Here is a 24,797-nt window from a genome sequence, read left to right as displayed (position 1 = left end):
CGCCACTCTTTTAGTAAATGAGGGCATGTAAATTTTTGGGAAAGCCTAAGCTCGTGTTATTATTTTTCTACAACTGCTCAATTATTGTGTCAATAGGTAAACAAAAAATAAAACTGAAAATTGAAAATGTAAGGTTTTTTTAAACTCTTGTGTAAAATTAAAAAATTTAATACATAGAAAAATAAGTTGCATTTGGCCATTTATCCCTATTGGACTGGATGAGTTGGCCAATGTAAGAAGGGAGAGGTTACAATTGCGATTAATAGTAAAATAATAAAAACAGTAACTTCACAAACTTCATCAGTTTTTTTTCATTTGTGATCCAAATTCTTTGTGTAGATTTTTCTTAAATTCTCTCCACACTTTATATTCTTAGTTTGTCTTTACAGTTTGTAGTTGTTTTTAGATAAATTTTAGATTCTATCTAATTTATTTAGATTCTTTAGATTCATCTTTACTTACAGTCGCTTTAATTGTCTTTGGATGTTCTATGTTTTATTAAAATTTTCTTTAATTTTTTTCTAAATTGTTCAAACTATATTCTGTTTGGATTTTTCTTCGATCCTTTTTTTAGATTTATCTTCTCTCAGATTCTTTAAATTTGACTTTTTCTTTGACTCTTGTTTGTCACTGTATTTTTTCAGATTTTCAAAAACTTCCAAAACTCGTGACCTAGAGAAAACAAGCACATGCAGACAGTCACATGGAACCAAAATATTAAAACGAAAAATGTTTGTGGCCAGAGGTATTGCAAGGGGTTTCTTATTTTTGCTAAGATCCGGAAAATACAATTTACGATTTTAGTTTATTTTCTTTTGATTGTGCATAAATTCTTTTTGAATGTTGTTTCTCTTGATGCTCTTTAGATTTTCATATTCCATTTGGATTTTTCTTTGATTCTAGTATAATAATAATAATAATAAATCTTTATTTTTGTGGTAAAAAGAAAAACAACAACAAAAATTAGACATAATAAAAATATGTAAAACTTTTTACCACAGAAAGGGCCAAAAGACAGTAGAACTGATCAAAGTTTTGACCCTATAACATAACAGAGAATACAAATTTTTTAATAATAACAAAAAAATAATATGAAGACATGAAGGAGAAAAAAATAAATAAATACAAAGAAGAAGTATAAACAGCAGAGAAATTAATTAATAAATATTTGATAATTTTTTTAAAAGTGCTAATTTTTAAGTTCTTTAGCACCGAAGGAACTTGATTATAGATTAGGCAAATGTTATAAGAAAATCCACGACGTATTTTAGGTTTATTTAGATTCTTTCTAAGTTTTCTCTTGCTTTTCTTTAAGCACTATGCAGAGTTCCTAAAAAATATTACATAGGTAATATCTAGTGTCCTCTGGAAAACAGAAGGCTTGAACTCATAACCATGATTTGCTACTTACCTACTTCAAATAGTGAACAACTTTACAGTGTTTTAATTAGATATTACACACGAATTTAAAGGTATCTAATAAAGAGTTGTAAGAATCAATGTCTGATTCTAAATTAACAAAAACAGAAATGGTCGACATAACTGTCAAGAATGTCAAATTTTGACAGTTGACGGCTCTTAATTACTTTAGCAGAGTTTTTTTTTTAATTTACATTTTTACGTGGTTTCAACGCCAACTACAATGTTATAGTCTTGTATTGCAGCTCGGTAGATTCTTTTTGAAGTTTTCTCAATTTCTCTCGACTTTCATAGGATAACCTAAAGACTAGATTTCCTTTAGATTGTTTTTCTATACTATAGACTATAGGTTCCCAAACTTATTTGGCCTACCGTCCCCTTTGGGGAAAAAATATTTGTAGATTTGCTTTAGATTGTGCATTACTTTATATTAATTTTTTAGATTTTTTTAAGTTTATCCCAAGTTTTTTTAAGATTAACTAATAGATTTTGTTTGTTTGTGTATATTTTTCCTAATGTTTTTCGGCTCTTTCTATGTCTTTTCTATTTCTATTATTAGATTGTCTTTTGATTTTATACTTTTGCTAGACTATTTATAATCTTGTCTAGATTTTCTATATTTTTATCAGATTCTTCTTAGATTCCTTTAAGAGTTTTGATTTTGTAAGTAATCTTCCAGTTTTACTGGAGTTTTCGAAATTCTATTTAGTATTTAGTTCCACTAGCTGATGGGGTTAACTGTTTAGAGTCAATCTTAAAAATCTCTTAGAAGTTAAAATCTATCAGCTCCAACGTCTTTCTTGGATTATAAGAATTTTTTTTTATTTATCGAATTCTTCTTTAATCCATAGGTATACAAGGTTCGGCAACACTTGTGTCCACCCCCAAAATCGTCTTTAATTTTAAAGAGAAAATTTCGAAAATTTGCATACGCTCACAGTTAACAAAGTTTTAGAAGCTGACGCAAAAATTTGTTTTTTACCACTGATAGTTTTGGCCTCGCCGACGCCTTAAAAATCTAATTTTTAGTTAATTGTGAGGTTTTGTGATATCAACTCCTAATTTAATTTTTATTCAATATAAATGTGTTAAAAATATCTCAGTTGTTATTTTAGATCCAATGCAAATTGGCTTCAAAATTTGAGAAAAAAATGCTGTTTTATCAAGTTTGATTCCAATTTCATTAAGTCAAAATTGGGAACTACGTTTACACCCATCTGTCAACATCTTGTGTCACAAATGACATCTATTCTTTGGCTCGCTTTAGATTGTAACAAAAGTCTTACTTGGTGAAATTGTCGCTTTGTTGATGTTGATTAACGATTTCTGGTGTTCATAAAGTGCAACATGCCCGTGTTAATCAAAATTAACTTTTATAAGAGTGAATAAAGTGACTTGTGAAATTTTGGTGTAAACGTAGTTTGCCGCTGCGCTGTTATAATTTTGAAAACTAACTTGATAAAACAACGTTTTTTTCGCAAATTTTAAACACAATTTGCATTAGACTTAAAATAAAAACTCAGATATTTGTATCAGTTATGTTGAAAAAAAAATTGAATTCGCGAATATTTCCGCAAAAACTCAAAAATCGCTAAAAATTACACTTTTTAGGCGTCGCGACGCCAACCAAACCGTGATAAAAAACAAATTTTTTCGCCAGTTTCTAGAGCTTTGTCAACTATGAGCGTATGAAAATTTCTTTATTTTCAAATTAAATTAAATTTTATCATTAAAATTAAAGACGATTTTAGGGGTGGACACAAGTGTTGCCGGACCCTGTATAGGGTGATTTTGAAATAGAAGCGAAAAAAAAATTTACGGAAATACGTAGAAGGCGTTTTCAGTGACTTTTATTAATTTTAAGGTAAAGGTGAAAATTCCAAAATCCTGATCTTACTCGGCGCCACTGATATTGACAAAATAACCTTTACAACAACGCAGAGGATTTTTTTCGTTAATAATGTACCCATCGCCTGCTTGATAGAGTTATAGAAGTACGCTATCAAGCAGGCGATGAATATGCATAGTCCTTAGTAATCATTGGCGTAGCATGAAAAAATTCTTTTATTATATTTTTTAACTGAGTCATTTAAAAAACGAAACCTACCAAATTCCTTCATTTACAATAAGCTGTAATGGATTTTAATTCCGCCTCTATTTAAAAATCACCCTGTATTTAAGGGATGTTTTAGAACTAGAGACGGAAAACAAAGTGAGCTTTTGTACAAATTAATAAAAACACATTTTTAAAATCCAAAATATTACATAAATCTAAATGTTTTTACATTTATGCATCCTTGGATTATATAAAATATGTTAGTATTCTCTTATTAATATTATTGCATGAAATCCTGACTAGGGCCGCTTTTACAAAGCAGTTATAAATTGAGAATAGCATTATTCCTGAGATAAACCCTGGAAATGGGTTTTACAATCAGTGGTTAGTTCGTCGAATAGATAAACTTGAGTATAACCATGGGTATTTCTTATTCGGCCGACCGGCGATGGGGAGTTATTCCTGGTAAAAGTGGGAATTGTATGCGTGTTTACCTGTCATAATTAACATATTTCACTTCAAAAATTTTTACAAAGTGCTTCAGACAAGTGGCAAGTTCAAAAAGCTCTATAATTTTGCATCAAAATTGGCGGCTAAAAAATAATTATTTGCATGAGAAAATTTTAGTTTTTTTGCAACTTTTATGTTTTCTGATATAAACTTATCCAAAAAATGTAATAGAGAATGTATAATGAAACCAAAAATAACAGCAAATTAAAAGCATTAAATATACAAAAATTATTAGAAAAATTAAGATACAAATACTCAAAGATTTCGAGGAACTTTATCTAAAGCAAATGAAGATAAACTCCAAATAAAGAATGAAAACGAATTTAAAAAAGGTAGATGATCTAGTAAGTTTTGTACAAATGTGTAAAATATGTACGATTTCAAATTGCAAATTAGGAAAAAATTTAATCATATTTAAATTTAAAGAATAATAAAATAAATATATTTTGTGAAGTGGAAGTTAAAAAACTTGTTGAATTCTAAATAATCTTGGATTGATAAATAATATCTGAAAAGTTCTAAAAAAGGAGGAAACTAAGAATATATTTATAGCCATAAATAGGTTAATATTATAAATAAACCTGAATAAAGGTATGTTAACAATATTTTTTCTATATTTTTTACGCTTTTTTAATTTCACATAACAAAAAAATTATACGTGATCCAAAGTTATTGAGACAAAGGTGTTGTTTAGTACTTTGCTTAGATTTCAAAACACCAACTTTTAAAATAGGTACTCAAAATTAATTTCAATTTATCGAACAGTGTAATTAATTACATCCAATTGATTCACTGAAGCTACAAAAGTCTGCTAGTACATATTAGGATCATGGTTCTAGTCGCATCACGTGAATACGATTAGTTGTAGAACGAATTCTGTTTTGAATTAATCTCAACAAATTTCCAAATGTCTCATTACTTGAACGGAACCTTCAAATTTCTCATCATTTTCGATAACTAGTTTTTCTTTACGTAAAAATCAATCTACAAACCGTTTATGGCCTCGTACTTATGACAGTTGTTCGACAATTTCTTCATCATCATCCGAATCAAATATTGGTACATCATTTATCAACATTTTGTGATTTTAATAATTGCAAACCACAACGTAAACCGTCTTTATCCCGTTCATTTGACAAACAAAATTAAATAAAACTTGGGGAATTTTGTTTCCAGTGTTACCAATTTCGCTTATCTCCGGTATAGCTAACCTAGACCGAAAAAGTATTTGTAAAATTGCCACCATTTATACCAGGAATTTTAACCGGCGGTATAAAATTATGCCTAGGATAACTACCCCAAGCTTATACAGGGTTTATACCTGATTTGTAAAAGCGGCCCTAATGGAGGAAAACGGGCAAATCAGGAGACAATCTTATTTCTTCCATTACATAACCTTGTCGACAAATAAAGAAACTGTAGATTTTATAATCAAATAAACATATCTCATACATGAGAACAAGAAGACAATAAAACAAATATAAACTGAAGTTGACAATGTAAAATGAAGAAATCTCGTCCTCGCTCAAGTTGTATGTGTACACAACTTTTAATCTTATATAAAAGCACATTATTCAAAATCTTGACATGTCCATCTTCTCCTTCGTTTTTTATTCCGTCGTGTTCTACATTCGAGTTCGTGCTAAACCAGCCGTCGACATGTTTCCACCTCGCTTCAATAAAGAAAAGTAGACTGCATTAATAACAAATGGAACAACGACACATTGGAAACCAGCCGCCATATCTCACGCCCGAGAAAAACCGGAGAAAATTTGTCTTCTTCTAATACGTTCCGAAAAAAGTTGATGGAAACGTCCCAAATCCGAAAGGCGAAATAAATGACAAGGCCTTGATTCGATTAAAAATGATTGACGGTTGGGAAAACAATTTGTGAGTTATTTCAGAGCTGACACAAATTAGATTACACACATTTTGAATACTTTGAGTAGTGTTACGGGGGAAAAGAACTAATTGGTGTTGTTATTGGCCCGCGGTCAACACTGGAGTGATATTGGGAACGTGTGGTTGAATTCAATAAAGTAATGGTGCACGTGTGCAACCAGAAATAACGTTATGGAGACCGATCAATGAAAGGGGGAAATTTTCTTCGAATTGCAAACAGGACACGAGTATCTTACATATTCATATCGAAAATATCTCGCATGTTCTAGTAAACAGAATCGCTCAACTGATCTAACTTTGATGGTCGACATTATGACATTGCTCGACTACTAAAGCGCGCCCAAGAATGTGTAAAAATAGATAAATATTTTATCAGAATCATAAATCTTTTCGCTAGAATCCGCCAAGATTTGTTGAAGTCGTTTGTGAGAGTTGAAAAGATTCTTTTCTACACGTATTTCGTGACAAATTGTGCAACATAAATTACCTACAGGACTAAAAAAATCGTCAAATAAAACCCAAGTTTATTCCAAATGCATGAACTATAAGAGATCATTCTTGTTTATTCTGTCTGCTAGATTCCAACCGAACGTAACGATCATCAAATTAAAATTTAATTAAAAGCAAGTCGAGCTTGTATGCATATGTAAAACAATAAATGTAAACTTTTATTACTCAAAGATTTGGAATGAAAACTTTCTTTTGATTAAAAATTAATTCCTTTGTTTCTGTTAAAAACTCTGAATTGAGGGAGCTTAAAGGAATTTTTTATATTTTGCGCTTATGTTTATTTTATAAACTCTAAGAAAATGTTTGAGGAAAAGTAATTGGAATGTTATGAAAATATACAGTGCGTTTTATTAACAGTGGACTTGAGAATTTTTAACCCTATGTTAACTTTTGTTAGGGTGAAGAATCGGACTTGAAATTTTTACACCGTTTAAATTAAAGTCTCTTTTTACAACTGTACTCAAAATACACTTAAAAAAAAAAGAATATGCTTAGAACAAAAATTATTTAAATTGGCAGTTTGTTATTAAAAATTGCAAGAAAACCAAAATGTAGCAATAATAACGACATTACTGGAACTTATAAATGCTTTTTTCGAATTTGCCGCTTTAATAGGTTCATTAGAGTACTCTCCTGTGTAAATTTTCGAAAATTCTTGGATGTAAATCTGGCTTTCAATTCTTTAGGATGAAAAGTAGGGGAAAATTGAAGGTGACGGTTTTTGAGGTTAACATGTTGTCAAAGTTGAGTGTATTAATCAATAATTAATTGAAAATTTTCTGAAAAAGAAATGTTTCAATAGAGATTTAATAAGTTTTGGCAACCTTGCGTAAGACAATTAGCTTCTACGCATGCGACAGTTGCGTCAAGGTCAAACGCTTTTGCTGCCAATTGTTACCGATAAAAATCACTAAGGGCTGCTGCCAACTTAACTTTTTGATGAGTGGACCGATAGTAATGAGCTCTATTGTATCTATAAGAGAACTCAAAGTAGGAAATTTTGTTTTTAAAGAGTTGGCAGAACTAATTAGTCTGGCTGTCACCCGTTTCCTGTCAAGATCTTGGTCAATTTCACATTACGGATTTTACGATTCGTGTTTAATAATTTGCTGCGTGAATAAAAAATGTATCAATATAATTGAATTGTCCTTTGCGGCCAACAATAATTGTACCTAAATATAATAGATGTGAATGCACGTTGTGAGGTTAGGTTAAAATTCAATGATAGTGAAACTCAATGAATGTCAAATTTTAAATTGAATTTGAAAATCACGTGGCAAGTCGTGGTTACAAAACCATTACCAATCGTGCAACACGAAAACTCTTAGAATTGGAAAATTTAAATTTTTTATTAAAAAAAGGGTGCAAATTCGAAAAAATAGTATAAAGGACTTGTTTTATAATGGCATTGGTGCCTACGGCTCGTTTTGTACACCGGGAACTCGTGCACCAAATTGGCCATTATAATACACGTTCTTTAATACACTATATTAAAAAGCTTATGGGTTGACTCAGTAAATTATGCGCATCTACGCTACAATGTGTAGCTTAAAGCCAAAATGCCAAATAAACGTGGGTATTCTGTTCCAATTCTTCTAACGTTTTTATGGCACACAGTCCTCATTACCGCAAAGATTATGAGGGTTCTCGAAAGTGCAAGCAACCCCATTGTAAATCATTTTCAGGTACCCGAAAATGGTCAAGAACGAATTTGGGGCAGGGCCGGGTTTAGAATAAGAATTAAATCGGAAATAAAGGAAACACAATTACATGTTTGTTCTTTTTTATTAATTAGAATGAAATCAATCGCTGTCGCTTTCAGTGAAATTTTCATCGCCGTCGCTTTCTTCCAAATCAATCACAAATTTGGGAAAATTAGGCGACACATAACTGTCTTCAACTTGTTGAACATAATACAGTTTCTCCACAAATTGGGTCCAATTTTGGCGGCTTCTGTTCAAATCATGTCCACCACGTACGAGCTTAAATTTGGAAACTTGTTCATCTTCCGAATCGATCTCTTTAGAGAGCTCCAAATTAGTTTGATGGGGTTCAGAACACAGTAATAAGGAGGCAGTCGAAGCACTAAATGGCTCTGTTTCTTCGCCCATTCGTCATTTTTAAAAACTTTTGGAACATCCAAATCTTTAATTTACTACTCAGTAAAAATAAAAAATGTAAATGTAGGTATAAATCAATTATATAGGTACCTATTAAATTATCATATCACCCGTAAAATGAATCACAAAACAAATTAATCCAAAAATCAATAATAAATTTGTTGCATCTTATTACTGCTTGGGGTGCAACAGAATTTGTCGATGCAATATTTTTATGCATCCGGTCCTGTTAAAACCTTTTTGGACTATCGAAACCGCAATTTATGAGGGGTATTGTGTGGTTTATTAGCGTTTCTAAGGGTGGTACTGCCATAAAAACGTTAGATGAATTGGAACAGTATATTTGGATGGGATAATTTCCAAAATGACGGTGTTTGTCTGAATAACATAATTTTCAATTACCGCGTACATTCCGGACAGTGGATTTCCAGAATCAAAATGTGGTACATATTGGATGGATGGTCAATTTCCAGGATGCGTCCCAGATAATGGATTTCCAGGCCGCTTTATGGAAGGATTAAATTCTGAGAATGCAAACCTATGTGTAGGAACATGGATGACTGATGTCCAGGCTGCGTTCTGGAGGGGTATAATTTCCAGAATGCATGAGTGTGGAGGACATGGATGGTTGATTTCCAGGGTCTTCTGGATGGGTTTATTTCTAGAATAAAAAAACACATATGTGATATTTGTGTTGACTTTCCCGATTGCAGAAAAAAGGATTAATACCAGTAGTCTGAGCCGCTATACAGAGATGGATCAAGGGGTTGGAAATCTCCCAGTAAGTTATTTGATTACAATTATTTAAAGCAAATGGGGCAGATGGCAATATGTTTTTGCAAGAATTCTATGATTTCCCAGTTGAACTAAACCGGACTCAAGTAGCATTGTGTTGGTAGTTAAAAGGAGAAAAAATTAAGTACGATCCTGTCGTGAGAGGTTTATTTGGGTTTCATCATAAAATCAAATTACAATTTCTGAACATCTCTTTCCATAAGTAAAAAACCAACTAAATGAATGTTCGAGCTCTTAATGCTCTATAGGTCGGTAAATCTGGCATGATAAAGTCAAACTTTTAGTGCCGTCTAAATATTTTTCACAAAAATCGGTGAACAATAAATTTTTTTGAAACAATTTTTTATCGTAGACATAATTTTTGGTGTTGAAAAAAGAAGTTTTCATTGTATTGTAAAACATTTCTAGTTCCAACCTTCATCTGGACAAAAGTTGACGTGGAGTAGCAAATTAAAAATGGGAATCAATATGGCCGCAGTACAGGGTGTGTCGTAAGTCGCGGATAAATTGTCCACCACCATGTTTGGAAAGTTAAATAAAAAGTATTGTTGGAAAAATTATTTTTGTAAATAGCATAGTTCTTGAGATATTAAGTAGTATTACTGTGCTAATTTGGCATCACTGTTACTACCTGTGTACCTACAAAGGTTGATTTTAATGAATCTTGTTACTTAGTAACTTGAATTTTTGAATCCCGAATTAATAAATGGTTCATGATTTCCATCGCACTTTGAAAGCACTAAGTACATTGCACAAGACGCGTTTGCAGAAAATTCTACCATGTGAATGTATGCAAACAAGAAAATAAACACCTAACAAAAGTCAATTTCAGTGACTATTGTAAACCAAATTTTGCAATTTCCATAGTTTCATATGTTTTTAATAAAAATGTGATTATACGGTGTTGCCATGTTGTATACACAACCATTTTTTCAAATTTAACACTTTCAATACCCAATACTAATGACGTTTTGATTATTAAAATTGGTTGCATTCGTTACAAATGCTTTAAAACTTCATTATTATGGTTACAACTTTCTTTAAAGTTTCTCTCTTACGAAGTGAAACTGATGTAACAACAAAAACCACGTTTTTATGCTTTTTTAAGGCCTGTCTTTATGAATTCGTCAAGTTTATTCGCGACTTACGACACACCTGTATATTCTTCACATTAAAATCGAGAATCTAAAATGTGATTGATTTCGTTCAAAGGTCGGTTTTTATTTTAGAATCCTATACACCGATTAAAATAGACTAAACAGTCCATTGGATCCAAAAAATCAAAAAACCCTGAATCTAAAAGCCGTAGAAGGAATAGAAAAAAATTCAACAATAAAATATTTCAAAAATTCCACTAATCAGAAGGAATCCAAAGAATTCACTGCATTTTAAAAATCAATTTTTATAAAGTCAAGCGGTTTCAAGTCAAGTACTCTCACATAGTTAACCACTTAATCAAGTGTCCTTTTGTGAAATATATCAACAATATTGATTACATCATCCATTTTCATTAATTAAAAATTGCGTGATTTGATTTACGCTGCTTATGTCGATAGAGGACCTGTTGTGCAAAGTTGTGTAATACATATCGACGCGTTGTTAAGTTGCTAAGTTCATTTTTGGATCAAATACGTTTTCGATTTTGTAAAAATAAAAACCAAAAGATTTAGCGTTCGATTCTTTCATGTGTTGTAATTTCAGAATGAAGAAACAATCTATTTTCAGTCTACAAGTTTTCATGTTTCAGATTGGACGACAAATATGTGAAAAATTGAGATTTATCGAGCTCCGTCAAAAAAATTTAAAATGACTTAGCAACTTAACGACGATATTGACAAAACTACGTTCTCTGAATTAAAAAATTGTGATCTATCACACCCATTTTTTATTTTCGAAAAAAATACAAGAATTTTTGTTAGACATGATTTAATAATTGTACAGTATTAACACCCAATTCTCTTTTGCTGAAAACAACTTTCATGGGCTTGGATTTCTACTTTCATCCTCTACAAGTTTAAAATATAATTTTAAAATAAAAAACGAAACCCTGTCGGCATAAGGCGGATAATATAGCATAATATGTAAAGGTACAATTGCGTCCAAAAATAATGCACCAGGGTATGAACAGAATATGCACCCAACAATACATTTTACCCCTAGAACTTTTGGGTTGGTCTGCTTAAGATCTGAGCGGTCAGTTTTTGTACAGGGGTGCGTCAGACAACCAAATTTTATTTACAACTTACTCGACAACTCTTGAAGATTAAGTCGAATAAACAACATAGTATGAAGAACATTGAAAGAAATTTTGAATCTATGTTTGTATTCTTAATCAATGACCCCGATCCCACTATAAGTTGATTGCAATTAAATTAATCACGCATTTAATTAAGTTTGATTGCTGACATTTGATGGAATTAAATATTCATTTTAATTAAAGATGTAATTTTTAATTTCTAATTTATTTCTTAAAATTATTGATTACTCTAACGTTCATTTTTCTTCATACAATTCACTATCATTGCTAAAAAAGTTAATTTTAGAACAATCGATTTTTAATTCTGATCAATATAAGTAACGTTTAACGCAATAATTTAATTGAAATTAAATTAAACTTGCAACTTACTTATGTCACTTTAACATAATGTTAAATATTTCATTTCATTCTAAATTGTTAGAGTAACAGTATCACTTTAGCAGGAAATTGTATAAAGGCACATTTAACAATCCTAGTGCTGTTAAAAATTTGGCAACAATACTAGTGTTGGTAAATGCGTCTTTTCCAATTTCTTGATTTTGCTAAGCTGTTCACATGTTTTACTGATTATGGCCAACTTATAATTTTTAGTTTTTCAGATGTAAAAACCCCAATAACGTTATTTGGTTTCGTAAAAATCTTTGATCAAAATTAAGGATTTAATTTTGTTTTTGTAAACCGTGTGTATATTTTTTTTAATTATTTGTCTTTAGCTAAAAAATATTGTTTTTTTCAATTTTGACATAAAAATACATTTTCTGTCATTGTTTGAGACCTAAGAAACTCAAATTTTCTTCAATTTTTCACTAGTAATTAACTTATGTTTCTACTAACTAGTAAGTGAAAAAGTTACATAACAATGAGAGCAAGTGATTTGACATGTCAAAATTGACAATTATATTTTTATTTAATTTAAGCGAAATTTGAAAATTTTCACACTGCACTTTTAAGCTAATCTAAATTTTAATCATTCCTCAACTCTATTATTACAAGTCCACATTAGAAAACAAAACTCAACTTCACACGTTGAGTAATCTACCTATATTATTTGTCTGTATGTCCTGAAACTTTATTTCCAAATATTTTGTCCCCAATTTCAGTAAATTTGAATCAACAAAAAGGCTGTAATTTATTGGGGATAAATTCTGGTCTTCAGACAAGACCCACCCATTGAGGGTGATTATGTTTATAGGGTCTTGCGATAAGTTTGGTGAAAACTGTTTAAAAAGTTAAAGTCATAAACGCTCCACAGTATTTATACGTTTCTTTTACCATCACAGCACAGCAAAATAAGACCTAAATAATTTTAGAACAGGGTTTTAGCAAACATTGAAAAATTACCATTTTATGACTACCCAGATGTGCTGGGATGGTCAAGATCAGACTTGTACCTGCTCTGGCGAGGCCCTCAAAATGTTTTCCGAAGCTGTTTGGAAATAAGCAATGGGATGGTGCATTATTTTTGGACGCAATTGTACACAATATGGTGAATGCGCCGGGTAACAAGTTACAACTCACGGAACATTTAACATTTTTAGGAAACGTACAACAAAAACACACAAATTTCTCTGTTCATTTGGTGTGAACACTCCTTTAAACTTCCATTTTATTGTTTACATCAACATTGTTAGTTTGTCCAAACCCATTCTTATGTTGTTTACGCTAAATTCATCATTTTTTTTCCTTTTACATATCTTTTAAAAAGAAACCTCAGCAATACTTCTCATTTAAAATTGTAAACACTTAGTTATACTGCGTGAGAGTGAATAAATGAATAATAAGGAACAACTCATTCAAATTCTAGTTTGAATTTAAAGGCGGAATCAAAACAGTTTCATAGCTGGTTACTGCACGAAAGACAATACGCTAATGAGTGCATGAAACATTTGTTAACCAACAACCACAAATCTATTATATGACATCCAACTGACCTCTCATTACGGAGAAACAAACTATTAATTCAGTCAAATTAACAACCATTCATTGCACAACAATAAAAAAATGATACTCAAACTCAAGTTGTTTATTTAAAAAAAATGATTTTACGGAGATTGACGTTTCTTTTGTTCCAAGTGGGGAAGTATCAACTTTCTGTTTTCTATGAAAGCAACAAAAACGCCGCACTCGTTATTCTCAGATGTCTGCTTTTCTCCGCAGCAAAAAATTACTCAAATATCGTGGAAAGCAAACACGATATAGAGCAAACATTCAGGAAAAATTGTAGGGACAATGCTAAAAGTATCCACAAACATTTAGACAAAAATCATATTGTTAGAATACACATTTTTTGCAAGTTTTAAGTTTGAAAGCTTTCTTTTTGTATTTGTTCAAGATTAACTGTTTAATTTCGTGGGTTTAGACTTAATAAAGTTTGTTTTTAACAGATTAAAACATTAACTTTGTTTACTGTCTTAATTAACTTCTCTTGAACCCCACTAAAAACTTGTCATAAACATCCCGGTAATTTTATAGCGACGAGGCCACCAAGTTTTAGTTCTTGCATGTCGTAAAGGTTTGATCTTTATTAACTGGCTCTTAGTATGTGAAGCAATGTTATGAACTGAAATAACTTTTTCAAATTAGTTTTAGATGCAACTTTATTATGTTTACATTATCTTACAGATCAGTAGTATCAATCAAGGAAATTTGTTGCTCTGGTGAAATTTTGTGAAAAATTCTGACACAAAAATGTGTTCTGCTGGCCGTATATTTATTATCCTGTGACACCTCAAACGAAACATTAAAAATACTGCCACTCATTTCAGTAATTAAACTCTCATTCGTCTACACCATTTCAAAGTTAAATAAAAAAGACATAAATCTTTTTGAAAAATTATAAATCTACAGACTTGACGGGATTTTTTTTCAATTATATCTAAACTTAGACAGGCAATGAAAGCACATTTTACGCAGGTTCGTTCACCATCATTGATTTTTGTTATTCACAAACAAAGCAAAATAAATTCTTTTTGTTCATAATTAATAACATTTTCACCTCGAGTTATCCAGAAAAAGTCACGCAAAAACATTTTCACTTTATACGATAAATTACGACCACGCAAACTCTACACGGGTAATTATAAATAGTAGCACGTCATTTTTTAACTATACATTATTACAAAAATTCTCATTTTTCACTGGTGAATCTCCTCATGAAATCATATTTTAAGGTCAATCTGGATCACAAAAATTTGTTTGAAATAAAGCTCCCTCGTAAATATTTAGAACAATTTCCTCGGTTTGACGTAAATATTTGGCGTTTTTTCCTAGAATCGGTTTATTTCAGAAGTTTGTAGGAAGTTGTTAAAATGCTTTTAACCTAAAAACTAACGATCTACGGTCTTCAATGCGTCCCAAGCTTTACGATTGCAAATAGAAGCTTGTCAAGTGCACGTTTCTAGTCCCACTTTTTCAGACAGTTTCGAAATTAATTATAAAATTTCAGGTTGGCCGATTCCAGTTAACGAGGATCCAATGCAAAATCTGGCAAACAATATTCCCTCTTTATTCCTATTATGTAGGAAAACTGAGTAGAGTGAAATTTAATAAACTAACCCTTTGAGCTCTCAATATCCTATTAAATTGACGTGAAATTAAACATTTAAGACAGTCAGGTTATGTTTTGAAACGACCAAACATTAATTTTAATCAAGCAATTACTGTGCTTTGCTAGCAGGTTATTTGCTGCGAAAAATGACTTTCGTTAACGAGAATATCGGATTACTCGTAGATGCGTTATTATTATTATTAATCCTTGCTAATGAGTGGTGCAGTTATAATTAATTAAAATACCTTCTGAGAATACATACAAATTATTGAAATCTGACCTGCGTCTAGTGAAATTAAAAAGGATGTAAAAATCACGATCTTTTATGCATTTTTTATGAGAATATCCTCAATATACTTGCAGTAATAAAACATGATTTAGTGCAAGTATTCAATTATCGGTTATGGATTGCATTTTTAGATACAACGAAAATAGAAAATTTAAATTTTATATTCATTATCATGCGTTCCCCAATTTAATAGTTATTTAACCATTTATGGCGGTGTGTTGAAACTTTATTTTCCGCCCTAAGACCCTAAGAGACAACTAAGTCTGGTTGTAAATTTGACATACCACCCCGATAATCTTCAGTAGATTGATAAAATTACCGATCGTGCAAAAAATAAAACTGCTGCACTGTTGCGTAATTTAAATTTATTCATTCCCCATTTGCTCACTAATTAAAAACTGCATTCTGGTTTTAATAAACTTTCAGTGCAAATGTTTTTTAATAAATAAACGGAGAATAATTACACTTCCGTTTAAATAATTTAAATTAATCAAAACGAATTTTTAAACAAACTGTATGTTTGCCTACAGAGCGAAGCCACACAAATCTGTTAAGTTTCCTACAAGTCTATATAAAAACTTTTATAGACAAATGACAAATTTGCGTGTCTCCGATAAAAGCACAGAAGCACATTTCCTTATTACTAAAGTTTGTTCAATAATAAAGAATTTATTCCTCGCCAAATTCCCGGGATGGTTATAAATTTGGTCCAAAAAAATAAACACGAATCGACGCTTTGCTAGATTATTCTTTAATCTATCACAAAAACCTTTTAAGAAATTATGTTCCAAAAATAAAACGGAAAATATTCCTCATTTCAAATATTTTTGCATAAAATAAGTTCGCAAGGAGTCGAAAACTGTTTATTACGCAATAAAAATTGGATATTATTTAAAAAAGGGGTATATATACGAGCACGACAAATATAAAGATTTTCCCGATAGAAAAACCCCGACTGATTAGTTGTTAATCAACGACAAATTTAAATAACTGAACGACAGAGTAAGAACGATGAAAAGAGGTGAATGTCAGACAATAATAATAATTTTAGCGACAAAAAAACATGTGATCGACAATTATTAATGTTTTCAACGACTGTTAATGTTTTCTTTGACAGAATGGCTAAAATCGGCGACAAACAAATTTCACCTCACAACCAGTAAATAAATTACCAGTCGTGCGCAATCTATTAAAAACGGCAAACTAATGTTTTCCAACTGTCGTGCAAGATATTTTGAAAATCTCCTACGTTCGGCCGTTTGCTGGTTTTATTTTATTGTTCTGCTGTGTCTGTCGAGAAATTAAAATTTATGTCGTTAAGAAATAGTTTAGTCTACCATTGTTGCATTCTGTCGTTGAAGTTATTAAACAACCAGGTGGAATCAATTAATTGCCTGGAGAATATCTTTATTGTCTTGATAAATATAACTTGCCGCCCGATTTTTTATTTTACAGGGAAATAAAATTTCACGTCGTTCAATCTTTTATTTTGACGTTCTATATAAATAGTGTCTTGCAACTGATAATTTGGTCGATTTTTCAATTGTTTCCATCGTTAATTTCATATTATCTGTCGTGCTGAAAAATGCCAGCCTTTAATAGTTATTTAATAAACTAGTTTGTTAATGAAGGCGATTAATGATCGACACTGTTTAAACCACGAACGAGCGAAGCGAGAGCTGCATAATGAATAATGAAAAAGAGAGCGTTAATGACACCCATTAACGCATCCTTTTTCAGACAAACTGATTCATTAATATCGACATTAATAAGAGGTAAGGTCAACGATAAAAGAGATTTAAGATCCCAGAACGATTGCGCAAACCGCATACAACCATTCGTCTTAATTCCGTAGATGTGAAGCTACAAAATATAAATATCTCTACGGATTTCTATGTTTTCAAGACCATAGTTTTCGAATATATTTTTGTAAGTACTGAATTGGCTCTGCTTTTTTTGACATGAATTTCTTGACATTCTGGGGGTTAGATTTTTTGCAAAATAAATAAAAACGTTTTTAACTCGTTTGGAATTTAATAATTGTTATAATAATTAACAATAATATTCACAACAGAGAAATCATACTATTACTTCAATTTTACAATCTGAAATTTTGACGTTGTAGCCGTCAACATCTTCAACCGAAGTACTTCCGTTAAGACAGTTTAAATTAAAAAATAATCAAATGGTACGTTTTTCTGAAATTTTTTCAAAAGTATAAATAGTCACCGATTGCTCATTTGATCGTTTAGACCGTAAACAGCAAAAAGGGAGCATGTGGGTTGGATATTTTCTGCTAAAATTAATAAGGGTTTTAGAGGTACCGCACGTTTAAATTGTGGCCTTAAGAGTTAGGATACTAGTTGAACGGATCTTTTATAATAAAGAAAGGTGTATTAGTATATCAAAAATAGTATTAATTCATTTTTTGCAATTTTGTGGGTTGGATGGTTTCTGCATAACTCCACTCAATTATAATAAAGTGTTTATTATGATGTAAAAATTCGCTTTGCGCACGCCACGTGACCAACAAAAGTTGGAATGCTTCAAGATTTTCAGTAAATATGGGCATAAAGTTACACTTTCTCTAGTCATCTAGATAGATTTCCTGAGAATCTAGGAAATTATAGTGAAGAGCAGAGAAAGAGCTTCCACCATTCTAAAAGGTATCAGGGTAGATGGGATCGTCACTTGATGGCAGATTACTACTGATCTTAAAAAAAAGATTGTTCATAAAAAAATATAAAAGATGCGCTTATAAAATGCGTTTTATTTAAGATTAACATAAACGTTTTATATTTTTGTTTTCTTCTAAAACCATCCCTAGTTTCGTGAATTGTTGGCATAGAAGTATTCGAAACCACTCTTACATCAAGGGCAACAAAGTGTAATTTGTTGTTCTTGAATTTTTTTTTAAAGTTTATAAATAAGTACAAATTGCATTAGATTTACGCCACAAATAAATGAAATTTTTAAGCCGCCGTCTTTTTCTAACGTTTTTCAAGACGAATAAATAGGCCGGAAAATGGCGTTTGGCGGCTTAGGCCTCCCAAAAAGAAACTAGATTTTTTTTTGTTTACCGGTTGGTATTGCACTGTCATCAATTGACAGGAGTGTGCTGAAGTATTTTAAAATAGGTTAGAATGTTTTATTTCTAAAATACTTACTAGGAGCAACCTTAAAGAGTAAAAGTCACTAGATCAGAAATTTTTTTGCTTCTTTAAATTTTGTTCGCCTAAAAAATACTGTGGATCACACGTCCGGAAATGCTTTTAGAAGTGTTCGTGTTGCTTCGACTCGGCTCTGGCTCGTCATCGCAATTTCACTCACTTGCAAAAGAGCATTTTCCGGCCTTGTGATCCAAATTACTATTAGGTCATTAGATCTTCAACATTTCTTCGTCGTTAGAGTTGTTTTTGACGTTCAAATTTTTAAGGCACACACTTGGATTACTTCTTTGTATAGAACAAATAATTTTTATTAAAGTCATCAAATTTCTATTTTGTGTTGCCTTTCACTCTATACATACAAGTACACTGAAATACTGCAAAACATTTATAAAAATGACTCTATTGCATTAAAAAAAAACCTAAAGAATCTCTTAGGCTGGGTTTTTCCATCTTTAGTTAACTTACAGTTTTAATTAACTAATAGTTAACTACCATAGAAGTGTTTTTCCATTGTTCTAAACTAATAGTTTTGAGTTAACTCACAATTTAATTTGACTAGTACATGAAGTTCGAGTTAACTTGTAGTTTAACGTTAATTTACAGAATTAAGAATTTGCAAATTCTACTACAAATGTCACAATAGATAATTGATATTATATAAATGTGTACAGTAATGGTGAGGATTATTTGCCTATAAGAAGACGTCGTCTGTTAAAACAACGAGTAAATCATTTTGAAAAATGGGAAGCAAACGAATTTTCCCAATGCTTTCGCTTGTCGGCTACATAGAGGGTCCGGCCCTAAAATTGTCTTTAATTTTAAGGATCAAATTTTAAAAATCTGCATACGCTTATAGTTGACAACGCTCTAGAAGCTGACGGAAAAATTTGTTTTATATCATCGATAGTTGTAGCAAGTACAACTTTTTGCGATTTTTGAGTTTTTGCGAAAATACTTGCGAATTCAAATGGGCTTCATAAATCGACTACGTTTCTTATTAGACCCTAATTTATACATTTATTATACAACGAATCACAGATCAAAACAAAAAATGTTGTCAAAAATTAAAAAAAGTCAAAAATTAGCCAAGAATAACTAGAAACCGTCATTTAAATTTTGCCAACATAACAATTTTTTTGGTTAACTATCAGTTTACTAACTCTAACCTGAAATATTGTGGAAAAACTTAAATTTTTACTTAGAAGATAACTTCTAGCTTTTTTAACTGTTAGTTGCGTAACTATAAGTTAACTAAAAGTTGGAGAAACCCACCCTAAATGACTAAAATATTCAGCTAATCTATATATTCCATTTAGTAAATCCCAACGGTCCAAAGAATTTAAAGCATCTTAACAGTCTTTAATTGAGACAAAAAAATGAATGTAAAAAATGGCGAAAAAACAAACTCCCTGCCCTAGATGCCAGATTTCCAATTATTAGACATCTCAGATTGATTTCGCTTCTCGCATATCAATAATAGATTTGTTTCATAAACTAACCATGTAGGCACACATTAATGGTGCAAACTTGTCTGTTAACAATAATAGCACACAACTTTGGTTGAATTAAATTTTCCCTGTATAAATGGGTACATATTCTCGTCGAATACGAAATTCGCAACGTGACAAAAGGGCAAAGTTTGCGCTCATTTGTATACCCTCGTTATCAAATCACACTTGCCACAATTGATCCTTCCGTTTCAGTTTCAATGTTAGTTTAACGAGTTAGTAAAACTATATCCGTAAAACAATTTTTCATAAACAAAATGTGCTAATTGCTTAATTCCCGTCCTTGCCAACAGTGGCAATTTATTTTACTTCTTACGTTTATAATCCTTTTTCGGAGCTACTTAACCACTTAAATTGACTCATTCAGAGTCAGTCGCTTTCAAACGTTATGACGTGCAGAAATTAATTTTGCTTAGCATTTTAGTGCGGTCTTAAAGACGTGACAGGATAGAACAAGTCTTTAGGGAGTTTCGTATCGGAGATAATGTAGCGTAATGTATTTCAAGGAAGTTAGCGTTTGATGCAAAGCTAGATAAATGTCTACTCCATCGTATCTCCTCTTTAGCTCTTTTCCTGCACTTACATATCTACTCTTAATTTTATTTTAGTGACTGTGAGAGCTGAGAAACTTTAATTAAATTTATTACTTCGCTCACTGCAAAAACGCAAAACGAACGAAATATGGAACGAGATTGGGAAAATCGCTTCGTTATTCTCACTCCAAAGTCGGGCACGAAATAACATATGCGAAAAATCATTTCAATTTATTGGTTTTATGATGACGGTGTATATTAAAATTGCGTTCTAGTAGCTTGGCTTTTCATACTTCAAAGCGGCTTTTTTTCCATCAAATTATCTTATTTATTGCCAGAAAAACATATTTTCGACTTTTATTGCAACCAAGAGACAAGACATAAAACCTTTCGAGAATGACAAAAAATATAGCAGCGGTAATCTGAAACTCTCCACTTAACACACAATACGATTATACTCCAGCAAATAAGGTCCTGCGAACAATAAAATGCATTTTATTCGTTTATTTTATAGTGAGCGTAAAAGCGAAACGAGACATAAAAGAGATACGTACCTAATAATAGACAATTAATTTAAAAATTGGACTTTTTATCAGATCCGCCTGTTTACATCGCAATGTTTGTTTGCGTCTGTAAAAACCGTTTAATTAAATTTGATGACTAAAACGTTATGAAAAGTTTTGTTTCCGGGAAACATTTTCCATTCAAAGGAAAAGCGAAGGTTAATTGTTATTGACTGACTCGACACAAAATAAATTAATGCGAAACGCATTCATGAAAATTCCAATAAAAGAAGTGCAAACGTTAAATTCAACATTGATTCAACGGTTCTAGGATTTCCGGTTTCACTGGACCACATAATTTAGCGTGTTACCAAAGTTTGCTTCACCGAGTTGGCTCGGGAGTGACAAAAATCCTTTTTTTCGCTTTTTTTGCCACTTTTTTTGAAATAATATCAACTTCTTTTACATCAAACTGTGTATTTTTTCATTTTGTAGGAAGGATGCTATGTTATAACTTGGTTCACTTTTTTATAACAATATAAGAGCAAAAAAACGTGTTTTTTTGCTTTTTTTCGATTTTTTGGATATTAATTTTAAACTAATATGGACATGTTATACACCAAAATGTGTATTTTTTTATTTTGTAGCGAGGATGCTATGTTATAACTTGGTTCAGTTTTTTGTATCGTAATTAAAGCAAAAAAACAGGTTTTTAACCATGTTTTTTCATAATTTTTACTCTAAATCTTCATAGAATGTCACAAAAATTGGTATGAACATTTGATATGTCAATTTAAAGGGCGCTATCTTGACAAATCGTTGTCATCTTTTACATTTGTTTGAATATTAATTCTTTTACAAAATGCATAATATCTTCGAAAGAAATACCTAAAAGTGGCCAATATTGGGTAAATAAATACAAGAAAAATATCTACGTTGAATCCACCAAAATTTTTTGCTTATAAACCTGTCCTTTTTTTATTATGAATTATTGTTTGTAAAGTTATTTGAGCAGTTAGTTCGCCTGTTTTACCGCTGGTGGCGCAAGAGATGTTTCGAAGTTTGCGGACCCCAAAATATTACCTGCTTCGGTTCACAAAACCATAACTATATCGTTTTATAAACTCCTAATTTACTGAGACGAATAGCACATTTCTTCCCTTGAAAAAGATACTTTTAGTGGCGTACCTACATATTACTGATCATTTAAATTTAGTTGTGATATATTTTTTTGTAATTTAAATAAAAATCAGCTTTAAATAAAATCAAAAATGGAATAAAATTTATTAAATGCTACAGATTTTTTTTGCGTCATGGAGAGCTATTTTGACTAAACACAAAAAATCGCAAATCGTAAATTCAGTATGAACTAGTCATAAACAGAAATTTAAAAGAACTAAATCCGTACCATCGCTTATTTATAATATTTATTTATGATAGCAGGGGATGGGGTGGGTGGGCAAATGTAGGGGAATGTCAATTAAAGGTTTTGAAAATTGCTAGGCAGGTACCTAATGACCTACGTATTCCCAAAGCTTCCAAATAATTTAAATTGTTGTGACAGCATAATGTAAAAATATAACTTCCACTTTTTTTAAAACTGTACTGGAGAATTCAACTCGGTCATCTCGTTCGTGTTGAAACAAACACAAATTTACAGAAACATTGAAAAAAATTTGCACCATCACAAATATCCCTGAATAGTTCATTATGTAATTACCATAAAAAACATCAGTCTCTTCATTTCCCTCCCTTCCATTATAAATAAAATATACGTTGCAAAGTAATTACGCAAAAAAATGGGTTCAACCCGGTCTAAATAAATTAAATCCAAAATCCAGATGGAGTATGAAACTCAACTAAAAGAACTATCGATAAGTGAACAAATTCTACTTGGGAAACATTCAAGGATATATTAACGGTGATAAAAACTTTTAACTTGAAAAAACATGACAGTTATAAATGATAGTTGGTAGATTGTTCAAAGTCCTTGAACCAAAGGGGAATTTATTCTTCGACGATACAAATTAAACGACCCAAATATTTTTAATTTTAATTAACGTTGCGCGAGGAAAAATTCCACAACACTTAATTTGTTGTGACCCGCATTTGCATAATATTTCTGGAATGGCACCTGCTGGCCTATTTTTACATCCAATAAATGGTTTGCTACATTATGCACCAAACAGTTTGCAATGCGATATTCTCAAGTTCGTTTGAAACTTGAGAATAGCTTTTCTATAAAATCGATTCGGCGGAGTAGTCATAATTAAGAAAGCAGTTGATCCACTCTGTTAAACCACTTCATTTAATTTGAGGCGAAATCGAATTTGGTCTACCCTGATCGGATAACTTTATACCGATGCAATTTCAACCGAATGGAAGTGTAATCGGATGCTTTGTCTTATTTCCTCTTGAGGATTTGATTTTACTTCTAGTTGATGACCTATTAAATTTAAAGAAAGTGCTTGAAGTAATCGGATGTTTAATGGAGTGCCTAATTAATTTCTAGTTGATTTTTACCTTTTTTTTGAATTTTAAAATTGGTGGAGGCGCCGGGTCAATTCCTACATGCTTCTCTGAAAGAGTTTTACTTTTACCATAACTGTGCAACGCTAATTAAACGTGCAAAATAAATGAAAATAAATAAATGCTTTGTCTTATTTCCTCTTGAGGATTTGATTTTACTTCTAGTTGATGACCTATTAAATTGAAAGAAAGTGCTTGAGGTAATCGGATGTCTAATAGTGTGCCTAATTAATTTCTAGTTGATTTTACCTGACTTTTTGAATTTTAAAATTGGTGGAGGCGCCGGGTCAATTCCTACATGCTTCTCTGAAAGAGTTTTACTTTTACCATAACTGTGCAACGCTAATTAATCGTGCAAAATAAATAAAAATAAATAAATGCTTTGTCTTATTTCTTCTTGAGGATTTGATTTTACTTTCTAGTTGATGACCTATTAAATTTAAAGAAAGTGCTTGAGGTAATCGGATGTTTAATGGAGTGCCTAATTAATTTCTAGTTGATTTTTACCTGAATTTTTGAATTAGGCGCCGGGTCAATTCCTATATGCTTCTCTGAAAGAGTTTTACTTTTACCATAACTATGCAACGCTAATTAAACGTGCAAAATAAATCAACAAGATTATTCATGATTTCCCCGAACACACATTATAAATCCAACAGCTCAACTGTCCAAACATTTCCTTCGCCAAATTAAACATCCGAATCGCTCCAAACACACATTAAAAGACGAAAAAAACATCTAAAATATCCATTCTCGTAATCCTCCTGCAAGTACAGCCCGTGATGGATGGATCAGCAGGAGTTTAACATGCTTCCTGTTTCTATGACAACCCGAGGAGGATTACAAGACTCACCGGACATGAATACACCGTGTGCACCCCAACCTAGCGCCAATTTAAAATTAACCCTTGCGCCCTAATGCGCTTGTTCTAGACTTTAATCACAAGATGACTTCGGACCGCAGGTGTTGGCACGAATCTGACGACAATAATCCAATTTTCGTAAATGGGCCTTGTTAGCACTTAAATGCTTTGCATAATTCGTACATTTGTAATAATCATATCTTGTGTTCAGTAGCGAATTGTGGCGGTAATTCCATTTCTTGTTAAAGTGGACGTTAACGTCGCAATTGGTTGAGTGAAAATGGAAA

The 24,797-nt window shown here is 31.5% G+C and overlaps 1 protein-coding gene across 1 annotated transcript in view; it reads left to right on the top strand.

Annotated features, from left to right (window-relative positions):
* Window positions 1-24,797, top strand: part of LOC148178192 (uncharacterized) — a 59,520-nt gene that overhangs the window by 27,520 nt on the left and 7,203 nt on the right. The gene's annotated exons all lie outside the window — the stretch shown is intronic.

Source organism: Gnatocerus cornutus, chromosome 2 (genome assembly GCF_029298725.1).
Source record: "Gnatocerus cornutus isolate USDA-ARS CGAHR chromosome 2, icGnaCorn1.1, whole genome shotgun sequence".
Taxonomy (NCBI): domain Eukaryota; kingdom Metazoa; phylum Arthropoda; class Insecta; order Coleoptera; family Tenebrionidae; genus Gnatocerus; species Gnatocerus cornutus.
This window is presented reverse-complemented; position numbering and strand designations above follow the sequence as displayed.